General features: G+C 41.3%; 1 long non-coding RNA gene across 2 annotated transcripts; it reads left to right on the forward strand.

Moving 5' to 3' along the window:
• The first annotated feature begins 1,384 nt into the window (after positions 1 to 1,384).
• LOC103137437 (uncharacterized) lies at positions 1,385 to 5,888 on the forward strand. Of its 2 annotated transcripts, none has more exons than XR_001661966.1 (3): positions 1,385 to 1,718; positions 3,603 to 3,712; positions 5,809 to 5,888. It is a non-coding gene; the product is annotated as an uncharacterized LOC103137437 (long non-coding RNA). The 2 variants fall into 2 exon arrangements; XR_001661965.1 differs by lacking the exon at positions 5,809 to 5,888 and adding an exon at positions 4,769 to 5,259 and having other exon boundaries at positions 3,603 to 4,652.
• The last annotated feature ends 6,711 nt before the right edge of the window (positions 5,889 to 12,599 follow it).

A 12,599-nucleotide genomic window follows, 5' to 3' on the forward strand; every position in this document is an offset into this window, starting at 1 on the left:
GACGTAAATGTCTTTGAAAGCTTGGCGGAAAAAGTCGCACATTTTAATCACATTTCACAGCTTATAAACTCATTTCTGACCATAAAATTCACCCGCTTCCCTCTAATTTGTCAAGCGAGCTTTTATTCTGTAGTAAAATCGAATCAGTAGCCTGGGGAAAAGCTACAAAAAAATTTAACTCCAGAGACTCCAGATCAACATGCTAGATCAGCAACGGAAATTAAAAGAGGCATTCCTGTGATTGTCTGCCGTTCCAGCTCATCAGAACGGTTGCCGGGTTCACACCGAGCGGGCCTTGGCAGGTGTCGACGGTCCGGGCCTTAATGCAGGCGGCCATAAACACAGCGAGCTGCCTCTAATCCTGAGAGGTTCCCTTGTGTACCTCCCGTTGCACAAACTGTTTTGATGAATCTCCTGACCTCTGACCCCCTGATGACGGATGGCACTTCGAGGGGAAACGTAATCAGACGGCAGCAGAGAGCCTTGCCATCCTTTTGGAGGAATGAAGTGGACCTTTGCTTTTTTATTTTTTTCTTTGTCGTCACAATGCCGAAACGTAGCGTGTGATTGTGAAAAGGAAGAAAATAAGTTTTTACACACATGAATCTGGAGAGTGGGGTGAACAAAAGTTTTCTTTCCCCTTTCTTCTGATATCCCTAAATAAAATCATCGCCTGAAAATGGATTATACTAATATAGCATACTTCCAGCCATGCAGACCACTCAAAGTGCATGACAGCATACTGAGCCACATTTACACAACAATTATCCAGATCAGGAGGCAACTTGTGCCCAGGGGCTTTAAACCTACAACCTTACGATTGCAAGATAACGTCTCAACCCACAGAGCCACAACCACCCCGCAAGTATGACACAATAAACAAAACTACAATTACTTGGCCAAATGCCTGAACACACCATACCCAAGGTGACGCTTTTCCTTGGCTTAGACTTTGTAAGCTGAATTGAAAGATGTATGCAGCTAAATAAAAATTAATCATGGAAGAAAACCTGTTACAGGTGGCAATAAAAGAACTTCAGACTGGGATGGTGGTCGACTTCCAACAAGACGACGCTTAAAGCATAACGTTTGGGTGTTTTCACACCCGGTGGTCCGATTCAGTTCCCCGAATCGATCGGGGATCAAAACTGCAACATTTGCTGCATTTTCAGCTGGTGCCGTTTACTTTCCCGCTGTGCCTGCGCTTAACAATTCAAGCTAGTTGAAAAACCTGTTCACCTCCTCGCCTGTGGTGGCGCTACACCAGAAACTACTGAAGGAAAAGAAACGAAAACAAATGAAGAAGACCAGCACATTTGTTGTGGTTCTATTGTCCCAGAATGCACTGCGCTATAGTTGCGCATTCACACGTCCCCAAACGAACCAGACTTTGTAGACAAACAAACTAGAGTTTGATTGAAGCGGACAACTTAGAATGGCCCACGAGTTCGTCACGTTTGTCAAACGTTGAGAATCTAGTTGAGGATCTGTGATGTGACGTGGCAGCAAAGCAGCAGCGGCGGCGGCACAGTGGTTCCAGCATCTGTTTGCTTCCACACACCTGACTGAAATGGCTTCTGAAGCACTGGATGGCTTGAATCAGGTGTGCTGGAGCAGAGGCTCATCTAAACCACGCAGAGCAGAGCTACCTGAGGACCAGAGTTGATGTAAAAGACTGAAATGTCCCTCTGTTTACTTCAACAACACAAAAACCTCCTGTGAGTATATTTGTGTTTAATTTAAGCTTAGCATTAAAGTTAGCTCAATGAACCGTCCATTGTGCTTTGACTTGTTTTGGAAAAGAAGTAACTTTTAAAACACTAATATTAGATAATGGAGGGGGGGGAAGAAAAACAGAGTCGAGGTGTTTTCCCAGACTTGGAAGGTCATCTGGACAAACATTCGCTGAAACTACTTTAAACACACACAGGTCCCGTCTTCTCGCACAGAGCACTTTTTGTAAGAGCGCCGCGTTTGTGAACCTGACAGTGGAAAATCTGAGCCTCCGTTTGGTCTTGGCGTTTTGATTTGTTTGACAGCGGAGAAAATTATAGCAGCAGGGGGGGCGGCGGGGAGCGTGTGGGGACGGGGGTAGAAATATGAAAATATAACCGGTAATACTTCCAAAGCACTGATATTTTCCTCAGGATTCCCAGCGAGTCCTTGCCTGCTTGTGTTTGTTGTTTGGGTTTACGTGCACTTTTGCGCGTGTGCGTACACGTGCGTACCTCAGCATGCTGCAGCGGTGAATCATCTCTACTGATGAAATGCTGCGGTAATTGTTTGTCTACATATTGCAGGTTAGTTTCCATATCTCGGGGTTTTTTTCTGTGGTCTCCCTCACACTGCTCTGATTTGACTCTATAATTTTCATTTCATTCATTTATTTATTTATCCAACGTGCTTTATTGCTTTGATTCTCTAAGCCCGGGGTTATTTGGATTTAATGGGCGTCTCGTACGTCTCCTTTCTTAGAATCAGTAACTAAACTTCTCAGAGTAAACTTTCTCATTGGAGATGATGGTTGAGTTGAGGAGAGCAAACACTGAGCGCTCTCTGATTATTCATAAATCTGGCGTGTTCGCATGACCTAGGGATCCAGTCTGGAGCAAATTACGCCACAAAGAGTCCAGTCTGTACGTTTGGCTGTTTCTGCGCGTCCTGCTTTCAGATGAGCTTCTGTTACTGGATGCACGGAGGGACACCACTGTGCCTTTTTCTAAAGTATTCACACCCCCTTAAATCTCAGATATGTTTTCTGTCGACGACAAACCAACGCAAAGTCCAGAGTCAAGATTTTACATTTTTAACAAATAAAAATTAAGTCTTATGCGTCGAGTATTTCGCGGCTTCTAAACAGGATTTTATTTTTTTCCTCCAGGGTCGCTCATTTACTGTTTGGAGTAAAAACACCTCCTCAGCATAATACCACTACCACCATGTTTGAATACTGGCGTGGTCTGCACAGGGTGACGTTGGTCTATCGTATAAAAGCCTAATAAAAAGATACTTCGAATTGTGGTTTCAGTGAGACGTGAAAAAAAAAATAAATTCTGGCAATATAAATAATTCAGCATCACTGTTAACTTTCACCTCTTTTTACCATTTGCTTAACCAAACCTGGCCTGGTAATATTTGATGCTAAAATTAATTCCTCTTTTGCTACGACTTAGTGGATCAGTGGTTGTTGTTGTTGGTGAAACGATTGTTGTCGTTCCGTGTTTAAGACTAACAGCTCCTTATTTACTCTTCGTGTCAATCCACCACCGCTCTTTATGTGGCCCTCTGGACTCTAGATGTCCTCCTAAACGGAGCCTTCGAGATGACAATTGGGTGCTTAAATATTATTTCATCAATCACGTCAAAGCGGATTACATCTACCAAATTAAATCAATGTGAAAAGATGTTCAATGTTAATTCGTTTTAAGAAGTGCTCATCGTATGCAGAGACGGCTCTTTATTCATGTTTGAAGTTTGTTAATGGGTTTTATCAATACATTCGGCCACAACGGGCCCTTCGAGAACATAATGATCTTGATATGAAAATGAAAATGAATTTGACACCCCCTGCTCTGCGTGCGTTTGTTGCATTTGCCGCACAGATAACAACTCGGCTGCCCGGAGAGTGTCGAGATGCAACCAGCTCCATAGAACCAGGGAAGACGGTCTAATGGACTCCCAGCACCACGGCTAAAATGAAGACTTCTCTGAGGTTTTGACTGAACCTTCTCCGATGCGCAAAGAATAAGCTTCGTTCTTTCAAATCATTTATTCTTGGAAAAAATATTCAGTGGGGGAAAAAAAAGTGAGGATAAGAATAACGAATAACTCCTGTCTTGCTATGGAAACCTGGTTGTGTTACTTTTACAGTATGGCTCCTGAACTTAGTCGCTTTTATTGGATGGGGCAGGATAAGCTAATGTATCACGGCGAGTCTCGGAGATTAAGTCGAGTTACGACATTTCAGCTGAAAATGCTGACTGCTGGCCGTCACCAAGGTGCCAGAAATGGACCTAAATCATCCAGAAGCTAAATAACAGATAGAAAATACTGTTACTATTGTGCCATGTGGACAAAAACAAAAACCTGTTAGGGAAGTGAAGAAAGCCGGTAAGAGGAAAAGAGAAGGACAGATACAGGGGCAGAAAAATGAGGGGAGTCAGTGGGTGTTACACCCAGGAGGTGTGAAAGAAATGCAGGAAACATCTAGAAGGAAACAAAGGATAGAAGATGGACCAGGAGAAAAAAAATGGAGAAGCAGGAAGAAAGTGAGCAAGCGAGAGCGAGTTTAAGGAGAATCGATGCGAGCGCCTCTCCGCTGGGACGGAGCTAACAGCAGAGCAGACCCTGGATCTCAGGTGTCCAGTCGATGGCTGATGCATTAGACTGCTGATACGCGCCGCTTTGGGTTCAAACACACATTTTCTTAATACAACATGAACCCATTTCCCCCCCTCATTAATCATGTAATCTGATTAGGGTTGGAGGTCTGGGCTGCACTGCTCCGCTCACCGCCTTTCATTTATTCCTCCGTCGCCGAGCAGACCAACGTGTGCATTAGCACAGGAATATTAGCTGAAATTAATGTAGCCCTTGATGGCTGAGGCACGCATATGGTAAAGCTGGAGCTTAGACGAGCCTTCATATTTACGGTATGCTTACAGTGAACTCCTCATCTTGATATTTACTAACCATGTTGGTCGGCTTGCATTATTTACTGAATTGAAAGCAGTCGTGACTTTTATTTCTCTAACTTTTGCTCTCACAGTCACGTCTGGGCTTCAGCATTTCAGTACAGGATCAGTGGGATCGGAGAGAAGTTTAACTGCGCTGACAGGCATGTGAAAAAATGTCAGTTTTATTTAGGGTCCATGAAATGCAACATCAATTCAGACAGAAGCTGAACTGACTAAATAACATTAAATTATTCCAATCGTGTAACTCCAATTTGCATATTTGTCAATTCATCACGAGTTTAAATGTGGTTTTATCTTTCTAAATTAGTTGAAAATATTTACAACTTTTTTTTTTTTTATAAATATTGAGTGAATTTAAACGTTACCTCCTTGATTTGCCCAACAAGAAGAAGGAGGAAAAGTTCTGAGTGACACGGTGTGTCAGAAATCAAGCCCCCTGTTGCTCCATGCATTGGCTTAGTTTGCTTATTTATTGGACCGGCTCTGTTAATGCTCAATTAAGCATGTTATTGATCAGAAGCCTTTTTGTTGAAGAGAAGAAAAAAAAGTCAGATTTTAGAAGCCTCCAAGCATTTTCAGTGCTTATTTCTTCAAACTGTTTTTCTTGGTAATTTATAAAACATTGGGCCTTTTTAAATTTACTTTTTTTTGCAATTATTTGTTAATATTTTTTTCTCTTTGTGTCCTTTGAATCACTTTGGATTTGGTGGGATTTTATTTGCACAAAAAAATAACAAAAAAGATATTTATGAGCTGATAATGGACATGGATTATTACAAAGAAAAACAATAACATGTCAGACGTCCTGTATGTCATTCGCATTAATGGCAAATATGTAGATGCATATCAATAAAAATACATTAAAACATGCCGCTCAAGTTTGTGAGCATGCGCAGTTAGCAATCAGCCGCTGTTCCCTTCTGCTCTGCGTTAAAACAAGTGTGTATTATTTTACGGATGTTGTTTAATATTTTTCAATCAAATATGATTGTTGCATTGAAGGTGTATTGCCAACTTATCGCAGTGAAACATTTCAGTAATATTTCGATGAAATTATGTCAGAATCAGCCGTTCTGACTTTTTTTTTTTGTAATTTGTCTGCTTCAAACAGACCAGAGCCTGTGTTCCTCTGATTGTCCGCTTCAGCTGAAGTGGCGAGAGCACTCATCCGCACCAAGCATGCAAACTCTGTGAACCAAGATAACAAAGCGAACCAAAGGGAGGAAGTGACGTCTGGCGTGCCACGCTCGCTCTCTTTTCCATATTCTCTCCAGGAAAAGAGCGAATGCCTCGAACGATTCAGCCTCTAGGGACAGCGCCTTAATTGTGCAGCTGATGTAAGCACACGATGGCAGGTGATTTGGTCTGTTTTGAGAAGTGCAGCGTCAAAATCAGTCGAGCCAAAGTGACACTGTTCACTGTCCCCCGAGAATCAAAGCTCGTCTTACACCTTTAAACTGATGACACCTACATATTAATATCCTCATCTTTACACAAAGCACTATTTAGCCGTGTTGTCAATCGCAGTAGAAACACACACACACATTAAATGACATGAAACATTTGACTTACCAAGATATAAAAAAGTCAAAGTCTGTCACAAGTTTAATATTTATGTGAAGCCCAAGCTTCACATAATTCACCAGCAGTCAGCTTCCTGTCTGGTTATGGACAGTGCTGAGTTACGTCTTTATGGCTTTGCATAAATATAGGGTTTCCATAGCGCATTAAAGTAATTAATTTATTGAAAGGTGTCCAAAATTAAACAAGTAAAGATAAGTTGAGGCTCTTTGGGGAGCAGTGTCACCCCTGACAAGCCCAGCTGCATCACTGCACATTTCCAGCTTGCACCCATTTTCATCCCAGTTCAAAATGGGTGCAAAATAAAAACTGGACATTTATTTACCTTAAATAACCCCCAAAAAAACAGGATGCAGTGCAGTTTCTGACTTTTTGCAAACTTCACATATTAAATCTAAACAGTGTTCAGCTGGAAGATGTTTCTAAAAGATCATATCTTAAGCAAAATCTTAGAAAAATAAATTTTTCATCTGTTATTTAGTGGGGAAAAAAATTATTTTTATCTCAAAATTTGTCATTTGCAACAGTTCTCATGAGTTTCCTCAACACTTCCAGTTTCTGAGCTTCTAGCAAAAAGAATAATATCTCCATCTCATGCATGAGTGTGTGTGTGTGTGTGTGTGTGTGTGCGTGTGCGTGCGCTGAAAGACCAGGAGGGTTGCATCATATCGGGTCAAGCAGGGTCTACACAGTCATTGATACCCCCGCTGTGTCTGTCACTCAGCGCACACACAGATTATCTCTGATAATATTATACAAATATACTTACACAATACTTGTTCTCTTACTTGTATGCTTGCGTTCATTGTCAACACAGTTAGAGAAATATTTGTCAGTAACTACATCAGAAAATCAAACAGAGGAATGTTTTTGATTATTCTCATTGTTATATAAATAAATCTGATCATACAGCATGAAGTTGTTGGCTGTTTTTAGATGTTTTTTTTTTTTTTAACTTCACATCTTCATATAATTATACATATGTATTTCATGTTGGAGGAGACGTATTGGGGCTCTCCTGCAGCACCACTGGTGGGAGAGTTAAGGGCAACGCAGCTTAATCCCAGTAGACCATGTAATACTGACTGAATACGGTACGTTGTTTACCTGCACACGCATGGGTTTGTGTCGTCAAATGTGAAATGTGTCGATAGTGAGAACAAAAACTCATTCATAGTTCGGATGTAGTTTATTTGGTTGTTTATTTTCTCCGTTTTCTGACGCAACAGGAGCGTCCCAGTCCACCAACGATTCATCCATTTCCACTCACAGTGAGACAACGATCGCTTAGAAAAATATCTTTTGTCGTCGCTGTCAGCCAGCTAGCAAATGTCGCATTCGTTTTTGCACCGACACGCGCAGTTGTACGCGGCACGGCGTACACGCTTTGAAATGCCCAAGTGTTTTGCCTAATGAGCCCTGCTGGTCTCCAGATCAATAAACTGTTAAGTGGCTCATCGAAAATAATGACGTGGTGTTAAGCTGACCCGTCCACAAGCACTTCCACTGAAGAGCTGCCATCTTGTTAACATGGATTTTACTCATCACCTGCTTCAGACGGAGATAAGGTTGTCACCCCAGCATCTACAACCACAAAGAGGGACAGAAGCAGTAACAATCACGCTCAAAGAAAGACACAGATGTGAATGGCTCGGTGAGAAGCAGCCCGTAACTCTGGTGTGATTTTTACATTGGAAACAAATCCTCAGACCGACTTGCCAGGTTCCTTTAAGGGTGCATGGCATAATTTAAGAGAATAAAGTATGAACAGGAATCCCCCATTAACTGGATTGGACATCTTCAGTCACCTTAACCACAGCCAACTCCATCCTTCCACATCTCCCACCCACAACTCCAGCAACACTCACACACTGGCACACACAGCCGAACTTTGAGGGCGAGCTAGCGAATTCCTGAGGGCTATCGGGTTTCTTGTTGCCTTAGCGACCAAGCATGGAGGCAGATCCATTAATCATTGAGAACGGTTCGCTCCATAGTGGAGGTCAGACTGATTGCTGTGGATAGGGTGTCATCCCAAAATGTACACGCAGACACACACAGCATTCACAGAGAACAAAGATTTGAATGAGAAATGATGCTTCTTGCTCTCCAGTCACTAGATTAAAAATAGAGTATCCGCTCACCCAACCCAAACACGTTCATAAAACATGCACTGAACATTATAACAAGGAGCATGTGCAGCATTGGAACCCAAGAACATGTCGGCGGTACATGTTTCTGTTTTCTGCTTCTTCTCGGCGTGATGGACTCGACTCTGAAACGCACGCGCACACCGAACAATCATCCCCTCCTTCTCCCCTCCTCCAGTGCCGTCTGGGCGTCAGGACGACCACGGCGGTGTCATGTGACGTGGCCGTGTGGAGCCGAGTGGATTAAGAGATTGGAGCGCCGCATTTATTTTTCAGGGACTCGGCTGAAACTCTAGAGCTGCACAGGTGTCTAGGAAAACTGAGAGAGCAGAAAAGAAAAAGACGGGGAGGCAGAGGTTAGGGGAGAAAATGACAGGCAAAAACTGGGAAAAGAAAAAAAACACACACAAAAAAAAACAACTGCGAACGTGTTTATGGCAAAGAGATGCGTTTTCTCTTTTTGGAAGTTATGTTCAAGTCACATCTGTCTTTGTGGTTTTACATTTCCTCCCTTATTGTTGCTCTCTAAAATGTTTTCATTCACTTTAACAACTGAAAGAGAAAGGGATTTATGATAATACAATTCTTCTTAGTTCTGTCTGTTTTTAGCTTCTTTCAGAATGAGCTGCTTTAGAACCTCTTGTCATTTTATATCCAAATAAGATGCTGCTGGTCACCCCAGCCCCCACCACCACAACTCTCAATTTATAAATGTGAAAATGTTTGCAGAGATGCACTATTGTACCTTGCTACACCTTTGACCCCCTGCTCCACAACCATCAAAAATGCAGCAAGCCAACAACAAAGCACTTGTCTTTTCCAGTAGCCATTGTACAGCACATACAGTGGTAAAAGCAGCTGACCAAATGTGCTGCAGCTCCTATGTAAAGGGAATCGCATTGCGACTTAAAAATCAGAAAGTTTTTGAAATGGCTCGTTTTCCAGACACCACAGAAACTTTAACTTTAATGTCAGTGTGTGTCTTTATGCACTAGAGACCCAAATGAAGGTACAAAAATGTGCAAAAAGTGAATTCTGCACAATAGAAAACTTGATAGGGATTGATGGGACCCATTCGCAGAATACTCACATTGTGGTAAAAGATTTTTAAGACACTAATTGATGGGCCAAGCAGTTGCAAAATCCTTGTTCTTATGAAAGTTATGTAAAAATAAAAGCTTCCCATTTCCCAGTATGCCATTGGATTTAGGATACCACTCAGGGCATTTTTAACAATTAGAATGGTATCGTCAACTGTTGTTGGTGCATGAATGCAAGTCATCTGTGTCCCATGAGAGCTACATATCTGCTCTTTGAGCAGCAATTGTTTGTAAAAAGTCCCAATGCATTTCATTTTGAAAGCATGCAGAAATGCATTGTAGACTATCTGCATTCTTTTAGTGATCTAACAGGTCCAGTGTTTCCGTAAAAAGCCAGGCACTTTTCGGGCTTTACGGTGATGCTGGTGATGAAATGAGACTCCTGCGGTTTCCAGTCACTGTTCCCAGTTCTGAGCTCTGTGTTCAGACAGTCACAGCTGAAATACTTGTGAATAATTCAAAGTCATTTAAATCAGAAACCTTTCCTTAAGTTTTGCCCGCAAACCATTGCCAGGAACTGCAATGATGTAAGATACAAGTCAAATTATCAACAAGTCATTAAAAAAAACTGAGAAAACAAGCTAGGATTGACCAATACCTTAACCGACTGCTACACAGCAGAATTATGTGGATTTATTGAAGATTGACTTTATGAATTTCTCACCTTTTTTAGCTCATCGTTCTTCTGCTTTGCATGATTCTTCGTTTTGTAAGCCAGATGTTGCTGCTAGCAGGTTTTTGACTGTGTTTGGTCAAAACATGTCCGCCGTCTCTCATTTGCAACATTTCCTCTTGTACTGCTGTACACATCAACACCAGCAGCTTAGCAAAAGAGAAAAAAGTGCCCCTTTTATTTAACAATCAGTAGCATCTTGATGTGAGAGCCATAAATGAAGAAGTGTAACAAACCAGGTTCTCTGCAGCATTCAGCTCATATTTCTGACTTAGCAATAGAAAACGAACAAATGGAAAAAGAGCAAATCTTCCTTGAATATGAATAATAAACATTTTTCCCACACTCAGTCTTTGACAAATTACTATGTTTGCCTTATGAATTTTGCATGTGGATTTGGTCTATACATCAGCCAAAACGACACCCAATCTTTTAGGCGTTCGGCCTCTGCTGGTGCTTTTAAAGTGTTATAAATGTAGTTTGTGAGTACATTTAAAAAAAGAAGTTTCTATTTAAATGTGTTACCAACATTTATGCAGCGAGATTCAATGATTCACATGGATCGGCGAAGGAAAACTTTCCAAAAGTTAGCAAAAAAACCCAATTTACTGGCTGTTCCTTCACCTACATAATGATATACTGCTAAAACAACAGGCAGTGGTCGGCCACAGATGGCCAAAGATGACCAGTATGTGACCGTACACTACGCAGACCTCATGCTATTTTATTCAGCCACTCACATGCATGTCTATCTCTAATGCGGTTTGTCCAGCCAGATTTATAGAGTCCTGGGAAACTCGATGTAGACGACCACAAATCAGCGTGACTATGAAACGGAGAGCAACGTGAACATTTCCACACGCACGTTCGGGAGCACACACCCAATCTGAGTACGCTTGTGTCGCAGAGGCACAGCGCTTCATGCAAACACACATAAAGCCGCGAGAGACACGCGCGCATGCACGCATGAAATATAGGTACAGCCACCGCGCCACTGAACTGACTCCCAAAGGTGCCCACTAAATTTACTGGCTCCTCCAGCTACTTCAAAAGACCTCCATAACTTAAGAGTCCAGACGATTTTATTGTTTCATGGAAGAAAGGAGGGTGGAAGAAAAAGCAAAGGAGTGAAAGGGTAAAAGATAGATGCAGTGGGGAAACAAAAAAAATAAATAAATTAAATCGCTCTTTGTCTTGGATAATTAAAACTCCCCTGGCTGTCGAGCTCAAGATTACTAATACAAATGTATGCACACAAAAAATATAGTTTTTATTTACTTTAGTTTATTTTCCAAAAGACGCAAATGTATACTTTGTTAAATTTAGCATGGTTTGGTCTTACTTGACTGGTTTCGTACTCGGTTTTAAAAGTCTACAAAAAAACTGAGTGAGTTTCAAGACTTTATTAGGTATAACGTTCTAAAATTACAAAATGAAGATGAAAAATGACATTTCACTGTGATTTATTGAGTATTTAGACAAAGTTCTTTATCTTTCATGTCCTTTCACATCACAGCTCAAAGCTAACGTGTTTTTTATAAATGCAATCCAACTAACGTGCAATCCAACTAACTTTAAACGTGCAAATCTATTCATATAAAAAAATAATCACTTCCTTCCACATGACAGTGATTAAGCACATCTTTGGGAAAGCTGAAGAATTTCCACAGCCTGGTGAAGACCTGCAGAAGTGATTTCTTGTAGCATTAACGAGGGAACCAGGACATCACAAAAAACATCTAAGGAACCAAAGACCTCATGAACCAGACAACAGTGACCGTCAGCTGATCAGCAGGATTTGTTTGCCTCTTTTCTGACATCATCAATCACGTGCAAAACTGGCAGGTTTTTTTTTCTTTTGTGTTCTTTTTATTTTTGTGAAGTCCTGCAGTTGCAATCCATATTTAATCAAGTCGTGTAGATTGCAACACTGCATAGGATCTTTACGTATTTGTGTAGCTACTCATTTACGGCTTCAGTTTTGTCAGTAGAAATCATAAATGAATGCGCAATTAAAATGGGACTATTTCACATCGTCTTACCATGAGATCTTCTTATGAAATCTTTTTTTTTTTTTTTTTGTGCAAATAAAATAAAGGTCTTGCATGTCCCAAGCTATGAAAGCATCCATCCATCCATCCATCCATTTTCTTTACACCCTTGTCCCTCAGTGGGGTCGGGAGGGTTGCTGGTGCCTGCTATGAAAGCAAATATGGTAAATGTTCTCACACTGAAATGTTCAGAGTGTATTAAAACAGTCGAAGACCCAGGGGACTTTGGGCGTAGAAGAAGCGTTCAATTCGAAATAGAAATGGAGAACACACGAATTGTTGTTTCTCTCCGTCTCATCAGCGTCCCTCGCAGTGGTGAAGAAAGTACTCAAAAAATGTACTTAAGT

Source organism: Poecilia formosa, unplaced genomic scaffold (genome assembly GCF_000485575.1).
Source record: "Poecilia formosa unplaced genomic scaffold, Poecilia_formosa-5.1.2 Scaffold40, whole genome shotgun sequence".
In the NCBI taxonomy this organism is placed as follows: Eukaryota; Metazoa; Chordata; class Actinopteri; order Cyprinodontiformes; family Poeciliidae; genus Poecilia; species Poecilia formosa.